Here is a 26,713-nt window from a genome sequence, read left to right as displayed (position 1 = left end):
TTAGTTCCCTCATCTAAATTGCTAATATGTATTGTTAATATCTGGGGTCCCAGCACTGATCACTGCGGTACTCAGCAGTCACAGGCTGCCATTTGGAAAAAGACTAACAACAACAATACTGCAAGTAAACTTTCATTAGTGATTATTCTTTGAATTTATTTCTGATGAAACAAGTGCATGCTCATTTATCGGTGATATGACACTAGGTGCTGATTTGTCAGGTTAGCTGATGCTGGTATCAGCACAATAGTTGGCCATTGTCATACTTTAAAAGAACAAAGATAGTAGGTGCAACACTGCCTGCATGTTACACTGGCTTTGTTCATTGTGTGTCAATGAGTGGTTTCTTTTTGTCTAAGTATTTACTTCATATCCTCTCATAACCGGACAGGTGCGGGGCGGGGAGGTCAGGGACAATGACTGGGGGTGTCAATGAGAGGGATATCCTAACATATTTAAAACCTAAGAGCAATGAGGAGTCAGATGGTACATTCAAGCCATTCTGTCACAGCAAGATTCTGATTCAGCATTGGGACAAGATTTATCTGAAATCTTTATGACAATCTCACTGATTCAGTGCTCAGTAATTTCCACTGCTTTGCAAGGTAAACAGGATGAACACCTGGATAGCTGTACGTACCCAAATGCTCGCATTACTCTTGGTAAAGGAGTTGGCACAAAACAGGATACTCACTCCTGATAATATCCAATAGTATCAACCAGAAAGCAAGGGTGAATGGATATGAATGCAGACTTCATCATGATTCCTCCCAGTGTCAAATACCTTGGCAACATTCAACAAAAACACGCGTAAGTTAAAGTGCCTTTGAACAGCATAAGGAGATACTAAGACATATTTTATGGTACCTTTAAGGACCTCAGGATGTCCCAAAGTATTTTAAAACCAATGAAGTATGTTTGAAATATACTCAATGATGCAAAGTATCAGGTACAGACTTAGATCTGCTCACAAACAGCAATGTTATAATAACTAGCTAACCTCTTTGTGTGGTGTTGATTGAGGGAAAAATATTGGCCAGAATATCAGGGATAAGCTCTCCTGCTTCTCTATGTAAAACTGGCATGGGATTTTTTTTCTGCCCACCTTGGAGATTATATGGAGCATTAGTCAACATCTCACCCTAAATCCATTACAGGGGGGACAGTGCATCACTGGTGTGTCAGCCTTTTGTGCTCAAGCCACTGACGTGAGACTGAAACCCACAACCTCAGACTCAGAGGCGTGAGTACCACAAACTGAGCCATGATTGACACTCAATGACCAAACTTTGGTAGGTTTAACAGAGTATTGTAAAGGAGGATTGACAGGGAGACAGATAGAGAGCTTAAGGGAGGGAATTCCAGAATTTAAACCTTGGCAGCTTAAGGAAAGTCCACTTTTGGTGGAACAATTAAAATTCTGGGCGGGATTATCCGTTCCTCAATGCCGATTTCGCAATCGGTGATTGGGCGGAAAATCCCTTTTGACACTGAAATCGGGGGTGGCGCCTGTTTGAGATGCTCTGCCCCCTCCGAAACGGCGTCATTGTGGCGCACGGCGCTCGACGTTGGGACGGCTTTAGTGCATCACCTGAAGGCCCTCCCCCAATGCTCCGCCCTCTATGGGCCGAGTTCCCGACGGCGCGGTTCACTTATAGTCTCAGCCATGCGGGAACCTGGCGCGGCGGCTACGGACTGTGACCAGTGCCGCCACGGTCAGGCGGGACCGTGCTACCGGCCAGGGGCGCTTCCACGTGGGCTTGGGGGGACTGGTGGGGTGTGGTCAGGGGGTGGCGAGGGAATGGCCAGAGGGACACTATCTGGCAGGTCGGGTCCACGCTCGGCCGGCGCCATGCCGGCGCGACTGCTGCAGGTCGTTGCCATGTGCATGTGCGGCGGCCGACCCGGCCTTTCTTCAGCTGTTTAGTTTGTGGAGGCCGGGACTTTTAAGTGGCGCGGCTGCTAGCCCCTCGCCGGTTGCAGGGTCGGTGAGGGGGGTGACGCTGATATTTTACGATATGGGTAGTAGAGCTCTGGATGAGCTTAAGTTTAAGGAGGGTGGAAGTTTGGAGGCCAGCCAGTAATGCATTGGATAGTCAAGTCAAAGACATGGATGAAGATTGCCAATGAGCTGAGACAGGTGTGGAGTCAGATGGCATTGCTGCTGTGGAAACAGTTATTCTTAGCAATGACACAGACGTGTGGTCAGAGCTCATCTCAGAGTTAGATTTGACTGCGAGGTTGTGAACAGTCTGGTTAAGCCTCGGAAGGTTCCAAGGGAGAGGGATAGAGTCGGTGGCTGGAGATTGGAGTTTGTGGTGAGGACAATGGCATTAGCGTTTCCAATGTTTAGTTCAAGGGAATTTCTGCTCTTTGAGTACTGGATGTTGTACAGTCGACTAATTTAGAGATAGTAGAGGGGGTTAAGAGAGTTTATAGTTATAATCTAAGGGCAGCACGGTGGCACAGTGGTTAGCATTGCTGCCTACGGCGCTGAGGACCCGGGTTCGAATCCCGGCCCTGGGTCACTGTCCATGTGGAGTTTGCACATTCTCCCCGTGTCTGCGTGGGTTTCGCCCTCACAACCCAAAGATGTGCAGGTTAGGTGAATTGGCCACGCTAAATTGCCCCTTAATTGGAAAAAATTATTGGGTACTCTAAATTTAAAAAAAAAAATAATTACAATCTAATCAGTTTTCAGATGATGTTGTTGTTGAGAGGCAGCATATGGATGAGAAATGGGATGGGTCCAGGGTAGACCCTTGAGTGAAATGAGAGGAGATGGTGTGGTGTGGTAGGTAAAAGCTGCTGCAGGTGATTTTCTGGCTATGACTGGTTGGATAAGAAGGAAACCAGGTGGACAACTGAGGAATGGAGGACAGTGAGGGTTAACTGTGCAAAAGGCCGGGTTGAAAAGGATGAGGAGTAATAGTTTCCCAAGTCACTTGGATGTCATTATTGACTTTGATAAAAAGTAGTTGTGGTACTGTGGGGAGACGCAAACTTGATTTCAAGAACTCAAATGTGAAGTTTCATGGGAGATGTGCATGGGTTGGGAAGGCAACAAGTTCAGATCTGGAAATAATTGTTGTCAAAATTAGTGGAAAATACGTCATTGTAACATTTCTTTTACCATAAATGTGCTGATGTCTCCACCAATATCATATAATCTTAATCTTCACTGTTGAGGATTACATACGAGGAATGGCTACAAGAATGAAGTGGTTGATGTTGTTAATACCTTTGAAACCATATTCCAGGATGAGAAGCAAATGGGGAACAAAACTAGAAAGAGAAATACGAGTTCTAAAAATTGAAGCTGAGAAATCCATTGCAATCGCCCCTTCCTTGGGACATTTCCACTTTTTGAGTCTTTGAGGGATAACTATTGTAGCAACATTTCTCTACAAATAGCCCAGACCAAAAATCCTTCATCTCTGTGTTTCTTTGTTAGGAAATAACTTAATTAGTTCAACTACACATTTTTGACTATGTATAAATTAATCTTAAAGATCCTGAATTAAAAACTTGCACAAATATACTGTATTGAAACATCAATGTGTGTGAATAATATACAAAAAAGTATTGACATTACAACTTTGACAGATAGCTGAGAGTGCTTGCTGACATAAAAAAAGTAAAACAAACCAGCCTTCATTGCAATGTTTTATTGCTTATATATTGCTGATGAGGAAGGATATTGTTAGGTGTGTAATACTGCAGGCATCTGGGAAAATCCCAGTGGGAGTTTAAGCTGTGCCTGAATTGAATAACTGATAATGTAGAATTCAGCCCAGTCCCAAGTTGGAACAAAGAACACTTCAAATCATCAGAATTCATTCTATGGCCAGAATTTCAAGTGACTGGAGGGATCAGAAAGCTCACAGGCTTGCAGAGTAATGTGTGGCAAATATTGTAAGAGACAGTCTGAGTTGGTTGGGCGGCTGGTTTGTGATGCAGAGCGAGGCCAGCAGCGTGGGTTCAATTCCCGTACCGGCTGAGGTTATTCACAAAGGCCCCGCCTTCTCAACCTTGCCCTTCGCCAGAGGTGTGGTCCTCAGGTTTAATCACCACCAGTCAGCTCTCCCCCTCAAAGGGGAAAGCAGCCCTATGGTCATCTGGATCTATGGTGACTCTGCTTTACTTATTTTAGAGATAACAGTCCTTTTTTTAAACTGTGCATAATGATACCAGGCAGTGGAATCCTGCTAAATCACTAGATAGCGACGGAACAGCAGGACAGACCCGATAGAGTTAGCAGAACATTGGTACATAGTTGGAGGGAGTTGTCTTGGGAGTCCTCAACATTGACTTCAGACCCCATACAGTCTTATGGCACCAGATTATACACGGAAAATGAACCTCCTTGGTTATCACCTAGCGCCCACCCTCACCTGATGGATCAGTGCTCTTCCATGTGGAACACCATTTGAAGGAAGCACTGAAGGCGGCAAGGGCACAGACGGTACTCTGGGTGGGGCAAGGTCAGGAAGAGAAATTGTGTGCCTTGGTGCTTCTCCTCTTTCCAGCCCCTTTATTCGCCACAACCTCTCCCCACCCACCCTCCACCCATCCTTCCCCAACCCCACTTAACACTTCCACCCAATCCTGCATAATTTTTTTTCCCCTTTCAAGATTCGCCAATGAATTCACCAAACCATTGTAGAAAGACCCTAACAAAATGATGATGCCCATTTGTAACATCTGGTTACAGATGTTTTTCAATATATAAGCAGCATGGGTCATTAACATTATGGGCGGCAATGATATAATGCAGCATTAGCTTGTGTGCGTCCTTTAAGTGACCCCACTGTGACAATTGAGAGAGCACAACTTTTACTTTATCAGCATCATGCAATATTATTAATTTGAAAGGAAAATATCCCATTAGTTAATTATAACACTGTGCAGCCGATAACACAGATTTCAGTGCCTGCTTCAGCCCTCATTAACATGTTCTACACATTGCACCATATGGACATAGGGACAGTAGATTCATATTTAGGGGAAAGATTCAATTCTTGTAACCCAGATAAACTGTGCAAGATCGTGTCCATGCTGTAGAAAAATTAGAAGACATTCTCCTGCCTGAGTGTATGATATTATTCAATATAGTAATTTCAGAGAAGGGGTTTAATTGGATACGATTTTATCGGTAACCTCACAGGGTAAAAAGATAAAATGACTCCTGGGTAACAAAATGGAATAATTGAACAACATAGGTCTTCACGTCAGTGAGAAGCATTGGAGTCCTCAGGTGTCTCTGTAAGAGTGAACATTTAAGTGGCCGGGTGACAAAGATTGAATGGTTCACAATTGTATCTGTTTTTTTTATCAGCAAGTCTGAAGACTCTGCTGATTGCTGATCTCACTACAATATATTTTTAATATTTGTTATGCAACACAACTTTATCACACTGTTTCAATACCTCAAAAATCTCATAAAAATACAAGATAGAATGGATAATAGATAAGTAGACAAAAGGACAAGATTGAAGTCATTGGAAAGTCTATAGAGAATCACATGCAGTATGAAACAGGTTACTGATTCACTATGACCTCATTACGCACGCCTGCCCTGGCAATTACACAAAGCGTCTTACAGGAAACGGCTATCAGCAAAAAAAAAAGCAGAATTCCAGCTTTGATTCTAATCTCTCACTGAAAATCTCCGCCCTCGTTCGTGGCTGGGATTCTCCGGTGCCGCTGAATGGCTGGAATGTCAAATTTGCCGTTCTCACTCGCAGAGTGCCGGCCACAAATGGGATTGGAAAATCCCATTCTCTGGTTGAAAGATAATAATGGATGACAAAGGTAATCTCACCCATCTCATATCATCCATCTAGAATGACATGCAAATTCTGATCCAAAGAGATTAGCAGGAGCCATTCGCCCCCTCGAACCTGCTGTGCCATTTGAAAACATTTCAGTTGACATCAATAGCATAATGCAGGCAAAGTATTTAATTGGCTTCAAAGCATTTTGGAACATCGTAAAAAATGCTGAATATATGGAGGCTGTGTCCTTCTTTCATTACACCTTGCACTAGGAAGAGTGACGGTAGCAATGGTGAAATTAGAGGCCCAATGTCGATTCATTAAGGATAATTAATCACAGAGCTGATGCTAGGAAAGTGGCTACAAATGAATCTCTAATTTACAGAACCATTCAACTCTGTAGCTAATACAACTTTACCATTCTGACTTTTCTGGAACTAACACCATAAATGGAATCTATTCCTTTTACACTAATGACAGTATCCCCAAGATTTTCCAATAAGACATCTGCCAGCAGCTTAGGAAAAATATACAATCGATTGAATTGCTGACCTGAATTTTTCAGAGAAAAATGATACAAGGTACCGAAATTCATAACTACCTAAACTTAAGAACTGAATTATTCCTCTTCCCCAGAAATTGTCAAGCAAATTGTTATGTACACTGTGAATTTACAGACAAAACGGGAAAATGTGATTATTAAGACACTTCAATAGCAAAAAGAAGTGATGCCATCCATCATACCTTTGCCACCCACCCTTCCAACAGCCCTCAATCTCTCTCCCTGCCCCTTCAACATCCCCAATTTAACCCCGACCTATCCAACAGCCACCAACCTGCCTCCTAACCTTCATCATCCGCAAAGCATCTCTACCACCTCGACCTCCACCCCAGATACAATTGTCTGCTGGCTCAGAGGATGTTAGAACGGCGCTGACGGGACCTGACTTTTTGTTGACAGCCGCTTGGCCCATCCGGTGTGGAGTATATCTGTGTGGGACAGTGAGGGGTGTGGAGTATATCAGTGTGGGACAGTGAGGGGTGTGGAGTATATCTGTGTGGGACAGTGAGGGGTGTGGAGTATATCAGTGTGGGACAGTGAGGGGTGTGGAGTATATCAGTGTGAGACAGTGAGGGGTGTGGAGTATATCAGTGCGGTACAGTGAGAGGTGTGGAGTATATCAGTGTGGGACAGTGAGAGCTGTGGTGTATATCAGTGTGGTACAGTGAGGGGTGTGGAGTATATCAGTGTGGGACAGTGAGGGGTGTGGAGTATATCAGTGTGGGACAGTGAGGGGTGTGGAGTATATCAGTGCGGTACAGTGAGGAGTGTGGAGTATATCAGTGTGGTACAGTGAGGGGTGTGGAGTATATTAGTGTGGGACAGTGAGGGGTGTGGAGTATATCAGTGTGGGACAGTGAGGGGTGTGGAGTATATCAGTGCGGTACAGTGAGTGGTGTGGAGTATATCAGTGTGGGACAGTGAGGGGTGTGGTGTATATCAGTGTGGTACAGTGAGGGGTGTGGAGTATATTAGTGCGAAACAGTGAGAGGTGTGGAGTATATCAATGTGGTGCAGTGAGGGTGTGGAGTATATCAGTGCGGTACAGTGAGGGGTGTGGAGTATATCAGCGTGGTACAGTGCAGGGTTTGGAGTATATCAGTGCGGTACAGTGAGGATTGTGGAGTATATCAGTGTGGTACAGTGAGGGGCGTAGAGTCTATCAGTGTGGTACAGTGAGAGTATATCAGTGCAGTACACTGAGATGTGTGGAGTATATCAGTGTGGTACAGTGAGGGGTGTGGAGTATATCAGTGCGGTACAGTAAGGATTGTGGAGGATATCAGTGTGATACAGGGCAGAGTGTGGTGTATATCAGTGTGATACAGTGCAGAGTGTGGTGTATATCAGTGCGGTACAGTGAGGGTGTGGTGTATATCAGTGCGGTACAGTGAGAATTGTGGAGTATATCAGTGTGATACAGTGCAGAGTGTGGTGTATATCAGTGTGATACAGTGCAGAGTGTGGTGTATATCAGTGTGATACAGTGAGTGGTGTAGAGTATGCCAGTGCGGTACTGTAAGGAGTGTGGAGTATATCAGTGTGGTACAGTTAGGGGTGTGGAGGATACCTATCTGGCAATGTGAGGGGTGTGGAGTATATCAGTGCGGTACAGTGAGGGGTGTAGATTATATCCGTCTGGTACAGTGAGGGGTGTGGAGTCTATCAGTGTGGTACTGTGAGGGGTGTGGAGTACATTAATGCGCTACAGTGAGAGTGTGAAGTATATCAGTGCAGTACAGTGAGGGGTGTGGATTATATCTGTCTGGTACAGTGAGGGGTGTGGAGTATATCAGTGCGGTACAGTCAGGGGTGTGGATTATATCCGTCTGGTACAGTGAGGGGTGTGGTATATCAGTGTGGTACAGTGAGAGGTGTGGAGTATATCAGTGTGGTGCAGTGAGGGTGTGGAGTATATCAATGTGGTGCAGTGAGGGTGTGGAGTATATCAGTGTGGTACAGTGAGGGTGTGGAGTATATCAGTGTGGTACAGTGAGAGGTGTGGTGTATATCAGTGTGGTGCAGTGAGGGTGTGGAGTATATCAATGTGGTGCAGTGAGGGTGTGGAGTATATCAGTGTGGTACAGTGAGGGGTGCGGTGCATATCAGCGTGGTACAGTGAGAAGTGTGGAGTTTATACATTTGGTACAGTGAGGGGTGTAGAATATACCAGTGTGGTACAGTGAGGGGCGTAGAGTACATCAGTGCAGTACACTGAGAAGTGTGGAGTTTATAAGTTTGGTACAGTGAGGGGTGTGGAGTATATCAGTGCGGTACAGTGAGGAGTGTGAAGTATATCAGTGCGGTACAGTGAGGGGTGTGGAGTATATCAGTGCGGTACAGTGAGGGGGGTGATGTATATCAACGTGGAACAGTGAGGAGTGTGGAGTATATCACTGCAATACAGTGAGGGGCGTCAATTATTTCGGTGTGGTACAGTGAGGGATTTGGAGTATATCAATGTGGTACAGTGAGGGGGGTGATGTATATCAGTGTGGTACAGTGAGGGGTGTGGAGTATATCAGTGCGATACAGTGAGGGGTGTGGAGTATACTAGTGCGGTACAGTGAGGCCTGTGGAGTATATCAATGTGGTATAGTGAGGGGTGTGTAGTATATCAGTGCGGTACAGTGAGGTGTGTGAAGTATATCAGTGTGGTACAGTGAGGGGTGTGGAGTATATCAGTGTAGTGCAGTGAGGGGCGTCAATTATATCAGTGTGGTACAGTGAGGGGTGTGGAGTATATCAGTGCGGTACAGTGAGGAGTGTGGAGTATATCAGTGTGGTACAGTGAGGGGTGTGGAGTATATCAGTGTGGGACAGTGAGGGGTGTGGAGTATATCAGTGTGGGACAGTGAGGGGTGTGGAGTATATCAGTGTGGGACAGTGAGGGGTGTGGTGTATATCAGTGTGGTACAGTGAGGGGTGTGGAGTATATTAGTGCGAAACAGTGAGAGGTGTGGAGTATATCAATGTGGTGCAGTGAGGGTGTGGAGTATATCAGTGCAGTACAGTGAGGGGTGTGGAGTATATCAGCGTGGTACAGTGCAGGGTTTGGAGTATATCAGTGCGGTACAGTGAGGATTGTGGAGTATATCAGTGTGGTACAGTGAGGGGCGTAGAGTCTATCAGTGTGGTACAGTGAGAGTATATCAGTGCAGTACACTGAGATGTGTGGAGTATATCAGTGTGGTACAGTGAGGGGTGTGGAGTATATCAGTGCGGTACAGTAAGGATTGTGGAGGATATCAGTGTGATACAGGGCAGAGTGTGGTGTATATCAGTGCGGTACAGTGAGGGTGTGGTGTATATCAGTGCGGTACAGTGAGGATTGTGGAGTAAATCAGTGTGATACAGTGCAGAGTGTGGTGTATATCAGTGTGATACAGTGCAGAGTGTGGTGTATATCAGTGTGATACAGTGAGTGGTGTAGAGTATGCCAGTGCGGTACTGTAAGGAGTGTGGAGTATATCAGTGTGGTACAGTTAGGGGTGTGGAGGATACTTATTTGGCAATGTGAGGGGTGTGGAGTATATCAGTGCGGTACAGTGAGGGGTGTGGATTATATCCGTCTGGTACAGTGAGGGGTGTGGAGTCTATCAGTGTGGTACTGTGAGGGGTGTGGAGTACATTAATGCGCTACAGTGAGAGTGTGGAGTATATCAGTGCAGTACAGTGAGGGGTGTGGATTATATCTGTCTGGTACAGTGAGGGGTGTGGAGTATATCAGTGCGGTACAGTGAGGGGTGTGGATTATATCCGTCTGGTACAGTGAGGGGTGTGGTATATCAGTGTGGTACAGTGAGAGGTGTGGAATATATCAGTGTGGTGCAGTGAGGGTGTGGAGTATATCAATGTGGTGCAGTGAGGGTGTGGAGTATATCAGTGTGGTACAGTGAGGGTGTGGAGTATATCAGTGTGGTACAGTGAGAGGTGTGGTGTATATCAGTGTGGTGCAGTGAGGGTGTGGAGTATATCAATGTGGTGCAGTGAGGGTGTGGAGTATATCAGTGTGGTACAGTGAGGGGTGCGGTGCATATCAGCGTGGTACAGTGAGAAGTGTGGAGTTTATACATTTGGTACAGTGAGGGGTGTAGAATATACCAGTGTGGTACAGTGAGGGGCGTAGAGTACATCAGTGCAGTACACTGAGAAGTGTGGAGTTTATAAGTTTGGTACAGTGAGGGTGTGGAGTATATCAGTGCGGTACAGTGAGGAGTGTGAAGTATATCAGTGCGGTACAGTGAGGGGTGTGGAGTATATCAGTGCGGTACAGTGAGGGGGGGTGATGTATATCAACGTGGAACAGTGAGGAGTGTGGAGTATATCACTGCAATACAGTGAGGGGTGTCAATTATTTCGGTGTGGTACAGTGAGGGATTTGGAGTATATCAATGTGGTACAGTGAGGGGGGTGATGTATATCAGTGTGGTACAGTGAGGGGTGTGGAGTATATCAGTGCGATACAGTGAGGGGTGTGGAGTATATCAATGTGGTATAGTGAGGGGTGTGTAGTATATCAGTGCGGTACAGTGAGGTGTGTGGAGTATATCAGTGCGGTACAGTGAGGGGTGTGGAGTATATCGTGGTACAGTTAGGGGTGTGGAGTATATCAGTGTAGTGCAGTGAGGGGCGTCAATTATATCAGTGTGGTACAGTGAGGGGTGTGGTGTATATCAGTGTGGTACAGTGAGGGGTGTGGAGTATATCAGTGCAGTACAGTGAGGGGTGTGGAGTATATCAATGTGGTACAGTGAGGGGTGTGGAGTATATCAGTGCAGTACAGTGAGGGGTGTGGAGTATATCAATGTGGTACAGTGAGGGGTGTGGAGTATATCAGTCTGGTACAGTGATGGGTGTGGAGGATATCAATGTGGTGCAGTGCGAGATTGTGGAGTATATCAGTGTGGTACAGTGAGGAGTGTGGTGTATATCAGTGCGGTCCAGTGCAGGGTGTGGAGTGTATCAGTGTGATACAGTGCGGGATGTGGCATATATCACTGTGGTACTGTGAGGGTGTGGAGTATGTCAATGTGGTGCAGTGAGGGGTGTGATGTGTATCAGTGCGGTTCAGTGAGGGGTGTGGATTGTATTAGTGTGGTAGTGTGAACGGTGTGGAGTGTATTAGTGCGGTACAGTGAGGGGTGTGGAGTGATATCAGTGAGGTACAGTGAGCGGTGTGGAGTGATATCAGTGTGGTACAGTGAGGGGTGTGGAGTGATATCAGTGTGGTACAGTGAGGGGTGTGGAGTGTATTAGTGCGGTACAGTGAGGGGTGTGGAGTGATATCAGTGTGGTACAGTGAGGGGTGTGGAGTGTATTAGTGCGGTACAGTGAGGGGTGTGGAGTGATATCAGTGCGGTACAGTGAGGGGTGTGGAGTTTATCAGTGTGGTACAGTAAGGGGTGTGGAGTTTATCAGTGTGGTACAGTGAGGGGTGTGGAGTATATCAGTGTGGTATAGTGAGCGGTGTGAAGTGTATCAGTGCGGTACAGTGAACGGTGTGGAGTTTATCAGTGCGGTACAGTGAGGGGTGTGGAGTATATCAGTGCAGTACAGTGAGGGGTGTGGAGTATATCAATGTGGTACAGTGAGGGGTGTGGAGTATATCAGTGCAGTACAGTGAGGGGTGTGGAGTATATCAATGTGGTACAGTGAGGGGTGTGGAGTATATCAGTCTGGTACAGTGATGGGTGTGGAGGATATCAATGTGGTGCAGTGCGAGATTGTGGAGTATATCAGTGTGGTACAGTGAGGAGTGTGGTGTATATCAATGTGGTACAGTGAGGGGTGTGGAGTATATCAATGTGGTACAGTGAGGGGTGTGGAGTATATCAATGTGGTACAGTGAGGGGTGTGGAGTATATCAGTCTGGTACAGTGATGGGTGTGGAGGATATCAATGTGGTGCAGTGCGAGATTGTGGAGTATATCAGTGTGGTACAGTGAGGAGTGTGGTGTATATCAGTGCGGTCCAGTGCAGGGTGTGGAGTGTATCAGTGTGATACAGTGCGGGATGTGGCATATATCACTGTGGTACTGTGAGGGTGTGGAGTATGTCAATGTGGTGCAGTGAGGGGTGTGATGTGTATCAGTGCGGTTCAGTGAGGGGTGTGGATTGTATTAGTGTGGTAGTGTGAACGGTGTGGAGTGTATTAGTGCCGTACAGTGAGGGGTGTGGTGTATATCAGTGCGGTACAGTGAGGGGTGTGGAGTGATATCAGTGCGGTACAGTGAGGGGTGTGGTGTGTATCAGTGCGGTACAGTGAGCGGTGTGGAGTGATATCAGTGTGGTACAGTGAGGGGTGTGGAGTGATATCAGTGTGGTACAGTGAGGGGTGTGGAGTGATATCAGTGCGGTACAGTGAGGGGTGTGGAGTTTATCAGTGTGGTACAGTAAGGGGTGTGGAGTGTATTAGTGCGGTACAGTGAGGGGTGTGGAGTGATATCAGTGTGGTACAGTGAGGGGTGTGGAGTGATATCAGTGTGGTACAGTGAGGGGTGTGGAGTGTATTAGTGCGGTACAGTGAGGGGTGTGGAGTGATATCAGTGTGGTACAGTGAGGGGTGTGGAGTGTATTAGTGCGGTACAGTGAGGGGTGTGGAGTGATATCAGTGCGGTACAGTGAGGGGTGTGGAGTTTATCAGTGTGGTACAGTAAGGGGTGTGGAGTTTATCAGTGTGGTACAGTGAGGGGTGTGGAGTATATCAGTGTGGTATAGTGAGGGGTGTGGAGTATATCAGTGTGGTATAGTGAGCGGTGTGAAGTGTATCAGTGCGGTACAGTGAGGGGTGTGGAGTATATCAGTGTGGTATAGTGAGCGGTGTGAAGTGTATCAGTGCGGTACAGTGAGCGGTGTGAAGTGTATCAGTGCGGTACAGTGAGCAGTATGGAATATATCAGTGCAGTACAGTGAGGGTTGTGTATATCAGTGCAGTACAGTGAGGGGTGTGGATTATTTCCGTCTGGTGCAGTGAGGGGTGTGGAGTGTATCAGTGCGGTACAGTGAGCGGTGTGGAGTTTATCAATGTGATGCAGTGAGGGGCGGTGATTATGTCAGTGCGATACAGTGAGGGGTGTGGTGTGTATCAATGTGATGCAGTGAGGGGTGTGAAGTATATTAGTGCGGTATAGTGAGGGGTGTGGTGTGTATCAGTGCGGTATAGTGAGGGGTGTGGAGTGTATCATTGCGGTACAGTGAGGGGTGTGGAGTGTATCAGTGCGGTACAGTGAGGGGTGTGGAGTGTATCAGTGCGGTACAGTGAGGGGTGTGGAGTTTATCAGTGCGGTACAGTGAGCGGTGTGGAGTGTATCAGTGCGGCACAGTGAGGGGTGTGGAGTGTATCAGTGCGGTACAGTGAGGGGTGTGGTGTGTATCAGTGCGGTACAGTGAGGGGTGTGGTGTGTATCAGTGCGGTACAGTGAGGGGTGTGGAGTTTATCAGTGCGGTACAGTGAGGGGTGTGGAGTGTATCAGTGTGGGACAGTGAGGGGTGTGGAGTATATCAGTGCGGTACAGTGAGGGGTGTGGAGTGTATCAGTGTGGGACAGTGAGGGGTGTGGAGTATATCAGTGCAGTACAGTGAGGGGTGTGGAGTGTATCAATGTGGTACAGTGAGGGGTGTGGAGTGTATCAGTGCGGTACAGTGAGGGGTGTAGATTATATCCGTCTGGTACAGTGAGGGGTGTGGAGTCTATCAGTGCGGTACAGTGAGGGGTGTGGAGTGTATTAGTGCGGTACAGTGAGGGGTGTGGAGTTTATCAGTGCGGTACAGTGAGCGGTGTGGAGTGTATCAGTGCGGCACAGTGAGGGGTGTGGAGTGTATCAGTGCGGTACAGTGAGGGGTGTGGTGTGTATCAGTGCGGTACAGTGAGGGGTGTGGTGTGTATCAGTGCGGTACAGTGAGGGGTGTGGAGTTTATCAGTGCGGTACAGTGAGGGGTGTGGAGTGTATCAGTGTGGGACAGTGAGGGGTGTGGAGTATATCAGTGCGGTACAGTGAGGGGTGTGGAGTGTATCAGTGCGGTACAGTGAGCGGTGTGGAGTGTATCAGTGCGGTACAGTGAGGGGTGTGGAGTGTATCAGTGCGGTACAGTGAGCGGTGTGGAGTGTATCAGTGCGGTACAGTGAGGGGTGTGGAGTGTATCAGTGCGGTACAGTGAGGGGTGTGGAGTGTATCAATGTGGTACAGTGAGGGGTGTGGAGTGTATCAGTGCGGTACAGTGAGGGGTGTAGATTATATCCGTCTGGTACAGTGAGGGGTGTGGAGTCTATCAGTGCGGTACAGTGAGGGGTGTGGAGTGTATTAGTGCGGTACCGTGAGGGGTGTGGAGTGATATCAGTGCGGCACAGTGAGGGGTGTGGAGTGTATCAGTGCGGTACCGTGAGGGGTGTGGAGTGATATCAGTGCGGTACAGTGAGGGGTGTGGTATATCAGTGCGGTACAGTGAGCGGTGTGGAGTGTATCAATGCGGTACAGTGAGCGGTGTGGAGTGTATCAGTGCGGTACAGTGAGGGGTGTGGAGTGTATCAATGCGGTACAGTGAGCGGTGTGGAGTGTATCAGTGCGGTACAGTGAGGGGTGTGGTGTGTATCAGTGCGGTACAGTGAGGGGTGTGGAGTGATATCAGTGCGGTACAGTGAGGGGTGTGGAGTGTATCAGTGCGGTACAGTGAGGGGTGTGGAGTGATATCAGTGTGGTACAGTGAGGGGTGTGGAGTTTATCAGTGCGGTACAGTGAGGGGTGTGGTGTATATCAGTGCGGTACAGTGAGGGATGTGGAGTGTATCAATGTGGTACAGTGAGGGGTGTGGTGTATATCAGTGCGGTACAGTGAGGGGTGTGGAGTGTATCAGTGCGGTACAGTGAGGGGTGTGGAGTGTATCAGTGTGGTACAGTGAGGGGTTTGGAGTGTATCAGTGCGGTACAGTGAGGGGTGTGGTGTATATCAGTGTGGTACAGTGAGGGGTGTGGAGTGTATTAGTGCGGTACAGTGAGGGGTGTGGTGTATATCAGTGCGGTACAGTGAGGGGTGTGGAGTGTATCAGTGCGGTACAGTGAGGGGTGTGGTGTGTATCAGTGCGGTACAGTGAGGGGTGTGGAGTATATCAGTGCGGTACAGTGAGGGGTGTGGTGTATATCAGTGTGGTACAGTGAGGGATGTGGAGTGTATCAATGTGGTACAGTGAGGGATGTGGGCTCCATCCCTTTGCTACTGTGATTGGTCTGTGTATCTGAATGTTGCTATTGCAATATGGCGATATCAGACTGTTCCAAAGAGTAGCCTGCTATAGCTGAGCTTTAGTCACGGCTTTTGGGAAGATGTCAAAATATTACACTGCCGGGTGCACAAGGCTTTAGTCTGTTCTAATGTGGGCTCGGGGACCAGTGCAGACTCAATGGGCCGGGTGGCCTCCTTCTGCACTGTTGATTCTACTGTGGGGTAGTTGTGGATATGGGGTATACAGCATCACCACGCCTTCAGCAGGAGAGAGAAAGGTTCAAAACAGCAGGCAACAAAAATCTCTTGGAACTTACTTTTTAAACAGTATTGATTGCAGTACGTATTGCCAAAAAATTTCATGGTCAGGAGTGATGCAAAATCATTAGCTTTGGTTTCAGATAATTGGCCTGTCACTTGACAATTTTTGACCATTTGAATTAAATTGTAGGTTTAATGCTTGTTTTCACTTACCTGTATCATTAATTGTAATAATTTCCCAATTTTCTCAAACTGGATGGAAATAATAAACAATTATTTTTTGAAGATCACTGTCAGAAGCGGCTGCTGAATAAAGTGAAAAAATCTGACTCCAGTTGCACAGTTTTAAAATTATGCAAAATTAGTCAAGCATCATTGAAAGAAGACACTCATGGCTCAGTGCAGATTTGAGCAGGTGTAACTGCCGCTGGTTTTGTTAACGGGCTTCAGTTCCAATGGAAATCTGATGAAAAGCTAGTCTGTCTTCAGATACAGCAGAACTGCTGACAGACAAAGGGCAGCTCTGTCCTCCTACTCCATTGTTTGTGGTCACTTTGGTGAGCGGGTTTTACTCCAATCGGCTTTGGGTTCCTTCCCCCTCCCCCACATCCTCCCCCCTCCAAACCCACTACCACCACAGCCCCCAACCTACACACACACACACACCACACCAAACCTCCTGCGCACAAATACACACACACACCACACCAAACCCCCTGCGCACAAATACACACACACACACCACACCAAACTCCCTGCGCACAAATACACACACACACACCACCAAACCTCCTGCGCACGAATACACACACACACCACACCAAACCCCCTGCGCACAAATACACACACACACCACACCAAACCCCCTGCGCACAAATACACACACACACGCACACCACACCAAACCTCCTGCGCACAAATACACACACACGCACTCCACACCAAACCCCCTGCGCACAAATACACACAGACCCACACACCACAGCAACCTCCCCCCGGCATCACACCAACACCTCCCCCCGCACCATACAGAAACGTACATACACCCACAAGCCACACCAAGCCCCTGCGCACACACACACTCTCTACACCAAGACCTCCAGCGCCACACCAAATTCCTCTGCACAAACACACATACATATACATCCACACACCACACCATACACCCCCACACACATATACATATAAACCCACACTCCACACCCTCCCCCACACACACAACTATACACCCACACACCAGACCAAACCCTCCCCGACACACACACACAACACACCATTTCCCACACACATACAACACACACCTATACACCCACACTACACCCTCCCCGCACCACACGTACACACATGTACACACACACAAAACACATATATACACCCACATACCACACCAAAAACCCTGCACACACAGACGCAACACACCACATACACGCACACACCATACACAAAAACACCCACACAACATACCCACACCATACATTCACACACACCACATGCACCATACACACACATCACACCCACACACCACATGCACCCACACACACACTACACCCACACACCCACACAGCACACCTACAACGCACATACATCATACCCATTCATACCACATGCACCACACCTACACACACACACACACACATTTCTGCTGTTGCAGGAATTATTGTCACTGAGAACCTTGTAAGATGATGGCAAATTTGACTTTTTCAGTCGTGATATTGTGATTATTCCTTTGCAGCTACCAAAGCAAGCAAATAGTGAAAAGCATTGTAAAGTTGCAACATGCATTACAGTTCTATTACAGTGAAACTCACATTGTCATTGCTAGACCCAATATATGGAGAGCTTCTTAATATTATCAAGGGATGGTGATGTCTTTATGTAGTTCATTCCCATGAGTGCCCAAATTACCAAGACAAGAATAACACTGTCATGAATGAGCGATTCATTTCCTTCCAATTAAGGAACGAGCTTCAAATTTCATATTTGTTTATACATGCGAACATACTTATAAAATTGGCAAGCAGGAAATGACCAGTTGGCCCATCAAGATTGCCCCACACTAGGATGGCAAGATCTTCATGGTTAAACTCTTCTTCCCTCCCTTCCACTTCACACCTCTCCACCACAGCAAATAAATTCAAGACCGGCATGTATTGTGAGGACGAAAGATAAGGGTGGCAAGTACAGGGAACCCTGGATAACGAGGGATATTATGAAGCTTGTCAAAAAGAAAAAGGAAGCATTCATAAGGTCTAATAGACTTAGGACAGATGAAGCCCTTGAAGAATGTAAAGAAAGTAGGAAGGAACTTAAGGCAGGAGTTAGGAAGGCTAAAAGGGGTCATGAAATGTTGTTGGCAACCAGGATTACGGAAAATCCTAAGGCATTTTATACATATTTAAAGGACAAGAGGGTAGCCAGAGAAAGGGTTGTCCATTCAAGGATATTGGAGGGAATCTATGTATGGATCTAGAGGAAATGGGTGAGATACTAAATGAATACTTTGCCTCAGTATTCACCAAAGAGAAGGACTTGTTGGATGAGGAGTACAAGGTAGAGTGTGTAGATATTCTCAGTCATGTTGATATTAATAAATAGAAGGTGTTGGGCATCTTAAAAAGCATTAAAGTAGAGAAGTCCTCTGGACCTGATGGGATCTACCCCAGAATACTGAGGGAGGCAAAGGAGGAAATTGCTGGGGCCTTGACAGTAACCTTGTATCCTCAGTGGCTACAGATGAAGTTCCAGAGGATTGGAGAGTAGCCAATGTTGTTCCCTTGTTTAAGAAGGGCAGCAGGAATAATCCAGGAAATTATAGGCCAGTGAGCCTTACGTCAGTATTAGGGAAATTATAGGAAATGATTCTTAGAGACAGGATTTACTCACATTTGGAAACAAATGGACTTATTAGTGATGGACAGCATGGTTTTGTGAAGGGGGGGTCATGCCTCACTAATTTGATTGGGTTTTTCAACGAAGTGACAAAGATAATAGATGAGGGAAAGGCAGTAGATGTTGTATACATGGACTTCAGTAAAGCCTTTGACAAGGTTCCTCATGGTACACTGGTACAAAATGTGAAGCCACATGGGATCAGAGGGGAGCTGGCAAGTTGGATACAGAACTGGCTTGAGCACAGAAGACAGAGGGTAGCAGTAGAAGGGTGCTTTTCTTAATGGAAGTCTGTGACTAGTGGAGTTCCACAAGGATCAGTTCTGGGACCTTTGTTGTTCACAGTTTATATAAATGATTTGGAAGAAAATGTAGCTGGTCTGATTAGTAACTTCACAAACAACATAAAAATTGGTGGAGTTGCGGATAATGAAGAGGATTGTCAGAGGAGACAGCAAGATATAAACTGGGTGGAGTCTTGGGCGGAGAAATGGCAGAAGAAGTTCAATCCGGACAAGTGTGAGGTAATGCACTTTGGAAGATCCAATGCATGTCGGAATTACACAAGAAATGGTAGAACTCATGCGAGTACTGACAGGCAGAAAGATCTGGGCGTGCATGTCCACCGATCACTAAAAGTGGCAACGCATGTGGATAAGGTGGTCAAGAAGGCATACGGCATGTTGGCCTTCATCGGTCAGGGCATTAAATATAAAAATTGACAAGTCGTGTTGCAGCTGTAGAGGAGCATAGTTAGGCCTCATTTGGAATATTGTGTACAATTCTGGTCGCCACACACCCAGAAGGATGAGGATGCTTTGGCGAGGGTACAGAAGCGGTTTACTACGATCTTGCCTGGTATGGAGGGCATTAGCTATGAGGAAAGATTAGATAAACTCGGACTGTTCTCCGACAAGGTGTCTTTCTGAAGATGACAAGGTGTCTTTCTGAGCCTTTGAACTCCTTGCGTTTTTGGTTGCTCAATATCCTTCAATCGCCTATTGAAACTCTGGCTAAAGAATGTATGTCTAAGATGGGACGATAAACCTGGCATTGGCAGAACCACCTCGCTTCTGAAATTACATAGAAAATTAAGCAAAAAACACTGTTTTTTTTCAACAAAATACACCTCTTCCTGAATGTAGGTTGAACAGTCATAGAATCATAGAATTCACAGTGCAGAAGAAGGCCATTCAGCCCATTGAGTCTGCATCATCCCAGGGAAAGAGCGACCTAATTAAGCCCACAGCTATCCACGTAACTCAGTAACCCAACCTAACCTTTCTCTTTTGGACAAAGGGCAATTTAGCATAGCCAATCCACCTAACCTGCACATCTTTGTACTGTGGGAGGAAACCGGAGCAGCTGGAGAAAACCCGCGCAGACAAGGGGAGAGAGTGCATACTCCGCACAGACAGTGACCCAAGCCGGGAATCAAACCTGGGACTGGGGAGATCCGAAGCAACAGTGCTAACCACTGTGCTATGTGCCACCCAGCTGACTGAATGTATATCTTCATTAAACTGTCAAATTTTTCATAATCCCTCAGTTTACTGCAGTTGAAAGCAACGTAAATTGACACTTCAATACTTTCCCCCTAAATGTACCAGAAACATATGCAAAAGATTATTTCGAGCAGCATTTTAGGTTTTTCAATACCCCTGTAGTTATGTAAGACCCCTGTAGAGATCAGAGAAGACATTAGGCCAAGTAAGTCGCATTGGATTTTTTTTAAGCCATTCCAATGGTTTTAGCATACCAACCAGTTTTGTAGTTTTTCAGTTAATTTTAGAGATGTGGCTGATCACTAGCAAGGTCAGGAGAGAGTGGCCATCCCTCATTACCCTTGTGAAATTGAGCTTTTTCTTAAACCACAAACAGTCCACATGGTGAAATTTCCCCACAGTGCTTTGTCTTGTTTGTTTCTGGGATGTGGCCATCGCTGGTTAGTCCGGCATTAGTTGCCCATCACTAATTGCCCGGTGGAAGCATAAACTGCTACAGGCCATGGGGTGTAAGTATACCCTCCATGCTGTCATAGGAAGGGAATGTCAGGGTTTTGACCCAGCGTCAGTGGAGGAATGGCGATATCCATCCATTTCAGAAGGGTGTGTGCCTTGGAAGGGAACTTGAAGGTGGTGGTGCTCCTATGCATCTGTTTTTGCACTTGTTCTTTGCGGTGTTGGAGGTCATGGGTTTGGGAGATGCTATTGAAGGAGCATTGGCATGTTGCTGTTGCGCATAATGTAGATAATGCACATTGCAACTGATTTTATGACTGGCATTTTTACTTTATAAAAAACATTATAGAGGCCTTGAGGCGCAATGGTGCCTCTGAGCCAGAGGTTCTGGGATTGGAATCCTACCCCAGGAGTTGACGTCCAAGGAAGATGCATTCATAGCATGGCCAAACAGGTTGACTACTAACTTGTAAATCCTTCCAACATGCACCAGTTGACTGGTGCTTTGGACTACAACGTTTTTGTAAAAGTGCATGTTGCTACATCAACTCGGGCCCTCTGCGGGGCGGATGGCTCAGTTGACTGATTGGTTGGTGTGGATCAGTTGGTTGGATCAGATTGGTGCCCACAGCAGTGGACTGAAAGAACTCTGATGAAATTCTAGACCTTCACAGTTTGGGCAGGTAATATACATTTAGTCAAGTAATAAAAGCAAAATACTGCGGATGCTGGAAATATGAAATAAAAACAGAAAATTCTGGATGAACTCAGCGGGTTTGGCAGCATCTGTGGAGAGAGAAACAGAGTTGGCATTTCGGGTATAAATAATCCTTCTACAGAATTGAAATATATTTATTGACTTTTCCCTTCTACATGTCCTCCCAGGCCAAGAGGGTGGGCAGACCACCTCTTTCAATATGTCATGGGCACCCCTGGGCTGCCCACTATGGGGAGTCCCAGGTAATATTGACTTTAGAACAGTACTATATTGTGGAAAAACACCCACTGGGAGATAGATTCATGACGAATATGTGACTTGAAAGCATCTGATTCCAATTTTTACCTCGCCCTCATTCAGTCTCATTGTAACTGTCACACTGTTGTCTGTGAGAATGGCAAATGTCTACCAATTTCACGTTAAACTCTTCAATAGAAGGTAGATGACTCACCATCTGGGAAACATTTGTTCCCATTGCTCAATTTTCCTTCCACATGACTCTTCTGAAACTGGGAACTAACAATATGGGGTTAGGACTGATGGTCAGTATAATAACTCATAAGGAAGCTGTCATTAATGAGCATGAATTTATTTATTCATTTATAATTACATGCTGATCACAGCATCTCACTCCCAGAGCAAACCTCACTGGGAAGATAGGTCACACACGACCCTGAATTAAGCCTGCATTCACAAGCCCCAGTGGTTACCTGTACCTCCCCCCGCCCCTCCCCACCTGGGGAGCTCGTACTCCACGAGTCCCACGGGGAGATCAATGGATTGGATTGGATTGGATTGGGTTTGTTTATTGTCACGTGTACCGAGGTACAGTGAAAAGAATTTTTCTGCAAGCAGCTCAACAGATCATTCAGTACATGGGAATAAAAGGGAATTAAACAGAATTCAAGAAAATACATGAGAATACATAATAGGGCAACACAATATATACAATGTAACTACATAAGCATTGGCATCGGATGAAGCATCCATGGGTGTAGTGTTAATGAGGTCAGTCCATAAGAGGGTCATTTAGGAGTCTGGTGACAGTGGGGAAGAAGCTGTTTTTGAGTCTGTTCGTGCGTGTTCTCAGACTTCTGAATCTCCTGCCCGATGGAAGAAGTTGGAAAAGTGAGTAAGCCGGGTGGGAGGGATCTTTGATTATGCTGCCTGCTTTCCCCCGGCAGCGGGAGGTGTAGATGGAATCAATGGATGGGAGGCAGGTTCGTGTGATGGACTGGGCGGTATTCACGACTCTCTGAAGTTCCTTGCGGTCCTGGGCCGAGCAGTTGCCATACCAGGCTGTGATGCAGAAAATGGTTGTTTCCCTGGGGGTCTCATGGGGGTTACAACAGTCTGTGACTTTGTGATTCAGATTGTCAGTATGTTAATGACAATGCCATATGGTTACCCATATTTACAAATGTACGAACAAATATTTTTCATATTCATTTTAAAATATTTTTAGCCAAGGTAAAATGATGCACATGGCAAGTAATATTACATGCCACTACAGTGGATTACATATCACAGATAAAAGCTGGTATGAAGAACTGTCTGGCAGCTCTATTCCGAATAATGATGAACTGGGACAATTCTATCTGGATATGAGGTGGCTAACCTATCATAGGGATGACAAAAAATGTCTCCCAGAAACCACTGAGCGCAACAGCAATCCTAAATAGATAACATCATCCACTTTGTCTGCAGAGGAGACGGGGCAATACCAGACCGTGGAGGTAGCAGAGGTGTTGCACTTTATGTAACAGGAATGGTGAGCCTGTGGCCCTATCCAGTTTAAGGTGACTGTTGATCAATCTTCTGCACAAAGGCAAGTCTTTTGGGGGTAAGTTTCATCAAGAATTCTCTCGGTCATCCACTTTAACGATATCCACTGTTTATCAAAGGAGATGCCATGTCTCTTCTTATTAATATTATCATGATCGAGCGATGTCTTGTGGAAATTCTGCTCATTTGACCAAGCAGCTATACAATTTTTTTAGGTGATGTCGAGCTGAAACCGCAAGAGACTAGAGATAGCCTGACTTCGAAATGTATGCGGTCCACAAACGATTTCAATTAAAGCAGCTATATATATATAATTTGATGCTATTGGCATCTTAATATTCACAATGAGACAGCTGACCAAATAACACTCTCCACGTTAACCTATTGCGTCCGATGTGGCCTCTGTAGCATTCAGTACAGGCATGTTATCTGTTGAAAAACATCTGTACGAGATAATTTCTATGCATTCCTAATCCTTGATATAACATGGAAGTGGAACGGCACAACAGGTCTTCATTACTGACTGTAATCTTCTTACATATACTATTTCAATCTAGTTAAAGAATACTGTCAGAGCCTCAAAAGGTCAGTATTGTTCAATGATGTAGGCTTTATGGATAACATTATCAAAGCAGGCTGCAAGCCACAACCAAAATCCCGTACTCCAAGGGTTCCTCTGATTAGATTAAGTTGCATTCTGCCGTACATCGCTGGTTTGAGTTGTCATTCCACCTGCTGAATCATTAAACAGCAGAGAGAGACTCAGACACATAAACCTAACAGAACGTGAGGTTTGAGAACGTTACAAATTGTCCTAATCTTTGTCAAGTCCCATCTGTGGGCTTAAAATCCTTGAGCAGATGCTGGATAAATTACACTGTCGTCTGGCTGGAAGCCGGAGAACATACCAAATGGTTGAGCAGATTACCCATGACACAAGCTGCGACTCGAGGCCACTGACACGAAACTGTACTTTGGAACAGCTTTTCAGAGCCAGTGGCAGGATGGTTACCTCCTTAGGGACGCATTTAGCCCTCACGCCCTTCCTACTGTCACGGAACACAGACTTCCACCTCCTTACTGTGAAGGCAGCGATTCATAGTTTAGGGGGATGAGGCCGGTGTGTTTGGAGGGAGGATTCTATTTTACTAAAATCAAGGCTGGTAACTACCAGAGACTGTGCAAATGCTGTCACCACTTGGAGAACATAAAAGCTCAGCGTTCCCAATTACTGAAGAAAATAACTTGAATTGTTCTATTTCTTTTCTGTAAAAATAAATAAATAATATTACAGGCCTTCTGTCAACACTTTGATGTGTTTTCGAGCAGACCAAATTCGTGGAAGAGCTAGATTAGCAGCTGTATTGAAAGTATTATGGGCAGTCCATGGTCTACTGTGGTACATTAATGTGATTTAAATGTTTGGATTGCATTCATCTTTCTTAAAGGTCTTGTTTATAGCTTAATTTCAAATTGAAATGGTTCAATGAACAAAGGCAATTGGAGATGCAAAGATGTTATTACAACATTGATCACTCAACGTTGCTCTTGCTCTGAGACCTCCCCATGTTTCTTGCGGGATACTGGACCAAGTAATGTCATCCTCCAGGTTTAGTCTGATTTAGAATTTGTTAGAATTGGACAATATCCTAAACCTCAATCCAATCTGGATTCACCCAACCATCGCCATCAGTAAACAACATTGTCTGTTTTTTATCTTGTCGCATCACCACTTTGAGAATTTGTTGAAGTGCATTTAAATCCAACCCGTGGAGCAACTATGACAGGAGAAAAGTGTAAAACCTCATTAAAAAAAATGTATTCCTTCCGTTTTAGCTTCTTTAAAATTTTGCACCCATTTTTAATGTACATTATCATTTGTTATTGTTTTTGAGGGAGTTGCAGTTGAACATTTTGTAGCTTCAATATGAAGGTGTAATTAGCTGTGACATCAAAAGTTTAGATACAGGGGGCACGATTTAACCACCTTGTTGCACTCAGTGTGGATCTGGGTGTGCCAGTTAAATAGTGGGAAAGGTCAAAATCGAGAATCATGCTAGGCTATCCCCTCCTGAATCTCACGGGTGTGTCCTCGTATCTGCCTCATCTCTGAGATAACCTTGTATAGAAGCCTGGCATCTAACTGGGACTCAGCAGAGTCCAGCGACACAAAAGATCTCTGACTCCCTTGAATGTTCCTGCCTCCACCTGATGTGAATCAGCAACTGTGTAGTGCTCACTAGATTGTGCCCCAGGCGCCTGTCCACTAGTGTCGCCCACCGAGGTATGTGTCTCTGCACTGGTGGAAGGTGGGGGTGATAGCTGTGACGCCTCAATGGTGGTCTCCTCGGAGTTCTCCTCCAATGTGGTCTCTTGCTAGTGGGGGGGGAACAACTTTGAATGGCCTGGCCCCATCAGTTGGAGATCCTGTGAGAGAGTGGACTTATGTTCAGTGAGAGGGATGGATAATTTTGTCTCTCATGAACAACTCAATTGAGATAGGTCATCTGGGTGGAGGGGCATTGGATCATCCCCTCTGCGCACAGGTCAACCGCACTGCCGGTGACTTCTCTCTCCTCTGTCAACCCTGTGATCTCCAGGGCCCGTTCTTCATAGTAGGTGAGGACTCGGACCTCTGATACTCCACGCCGCACCCCCTCCACCACTATCTTGGCCCTTTTACACTTATTATGGGTTATCTTCTCCTAAGGGGACAAAAAGAGGGTATTGTAAGCTGCACTCTTGATGAATCAGGGTGTCTATGGCAGATGAAATGTGTGAGCACCACAACTGGACTTGAAGGGATTGTGCTGGTGGGTGGGGGTTGCTGAGGAAGAAACACAATGATCAGGTGTGGGGAGGATGGAAGATGTCAGCCAGTGATTTGTGAGGGGGAGTGGGTGGTTCAGAATTTGAGGTGCGGCAGCCAAACCTGATGCCAAGAGAGATGCGGTAACTTACACTTTCAGCTCAGGTGAGGTCGTTGGTCTTCCGGCATTGGATGTCTTGGTATGGCTTTGTATGGCTTGCCCACATGCTTGCCCACACCCGCACCCACCAGCGAAATCCCTTCAAGCCATTGTATGGCTTGGTATGGAGCCTGCTCTGTCCAAGACCGTAGGAAACTACAAAAGGTCATGAATGTAGCTCAGTCCATCACACAAACCAGCCTCCCATCCATTTACTCTATAATTCCCACTGCTTCAGAAAGGCAACCAGCATAATTGAGGACCTCACGCATCCCGGACATATTCTCTTCCACCTTCTCCCGTCAGGAAAAAGATACCAAAGTTTGAGGTCACGCACCAACCGACTTAAGAACAATTTCTTCCCTGCTGCCATCAGACTTTTGAATGGACCTACCTCGTATTAAGTTGATCTTTTCTCTACACCTTGCTGTAACTGTGACATTATATTCCGCAGTCTCTCCTTCCTTCCCTACGTACGGTATGCATTGTTTGTACAGCATGCAAGAAACAATACTTTTCACTGTATACGAATACATGTGACAATAATAAATCAAATCAAATTGTACGACAGGT

The 26,713-nt window shown here is 46.0% G+C and overlaps 1 protein-coding gene across 4 annotated transcripts in view; it reads left to right on the top strand.

Moving 5' to 3' along the window:
* Positions 1-26,713, top strand: part of LOC119954076 (galactosylgalactosylxylosylprotein 3-beta-glucuronosyltransferase 1-like) — a 216,723-nt gene that overhangs the window by 5,260 nt on the left and 184,750 nt on the right. For 2 of the 4 annotated variants that reach the window (XM_038778928.1, XM_038778927.1), the window contains exon 2: positions 23,094-23,229. The exons of the other annotated variants lie outside the window; for them this stretch is intronic. The gene's annotated coding sequence lies outside the window, so the exon portion shown is untranslated. The remainder of the gene's footprint in view (positions 1-23,093; positions 23,230-26,713) is intronic. 4 annotated transcript variants of the gene reach the window in all.

This window comes from Scyliorhinus canicula, chromosome 19, assembly GCF_902713615.1.
Source record: "Scyliorhinus canicula chromosome 19, sScyCan1.1, whole genome shotgun sequence".
NCBI classification, from domain to species: domain Eukaryota; kingdom Metazoa; phylum Chordata; class Chondrichthyes; order Carcharhiniformes; family Scyliorhinidae; genus Scyliorhinus; species Scyliorhinus canicula.
Note: the sequence above shows the minus strand (reverse complement) of the source record. Positions and strands in the feature narration are given on the sequence as shown.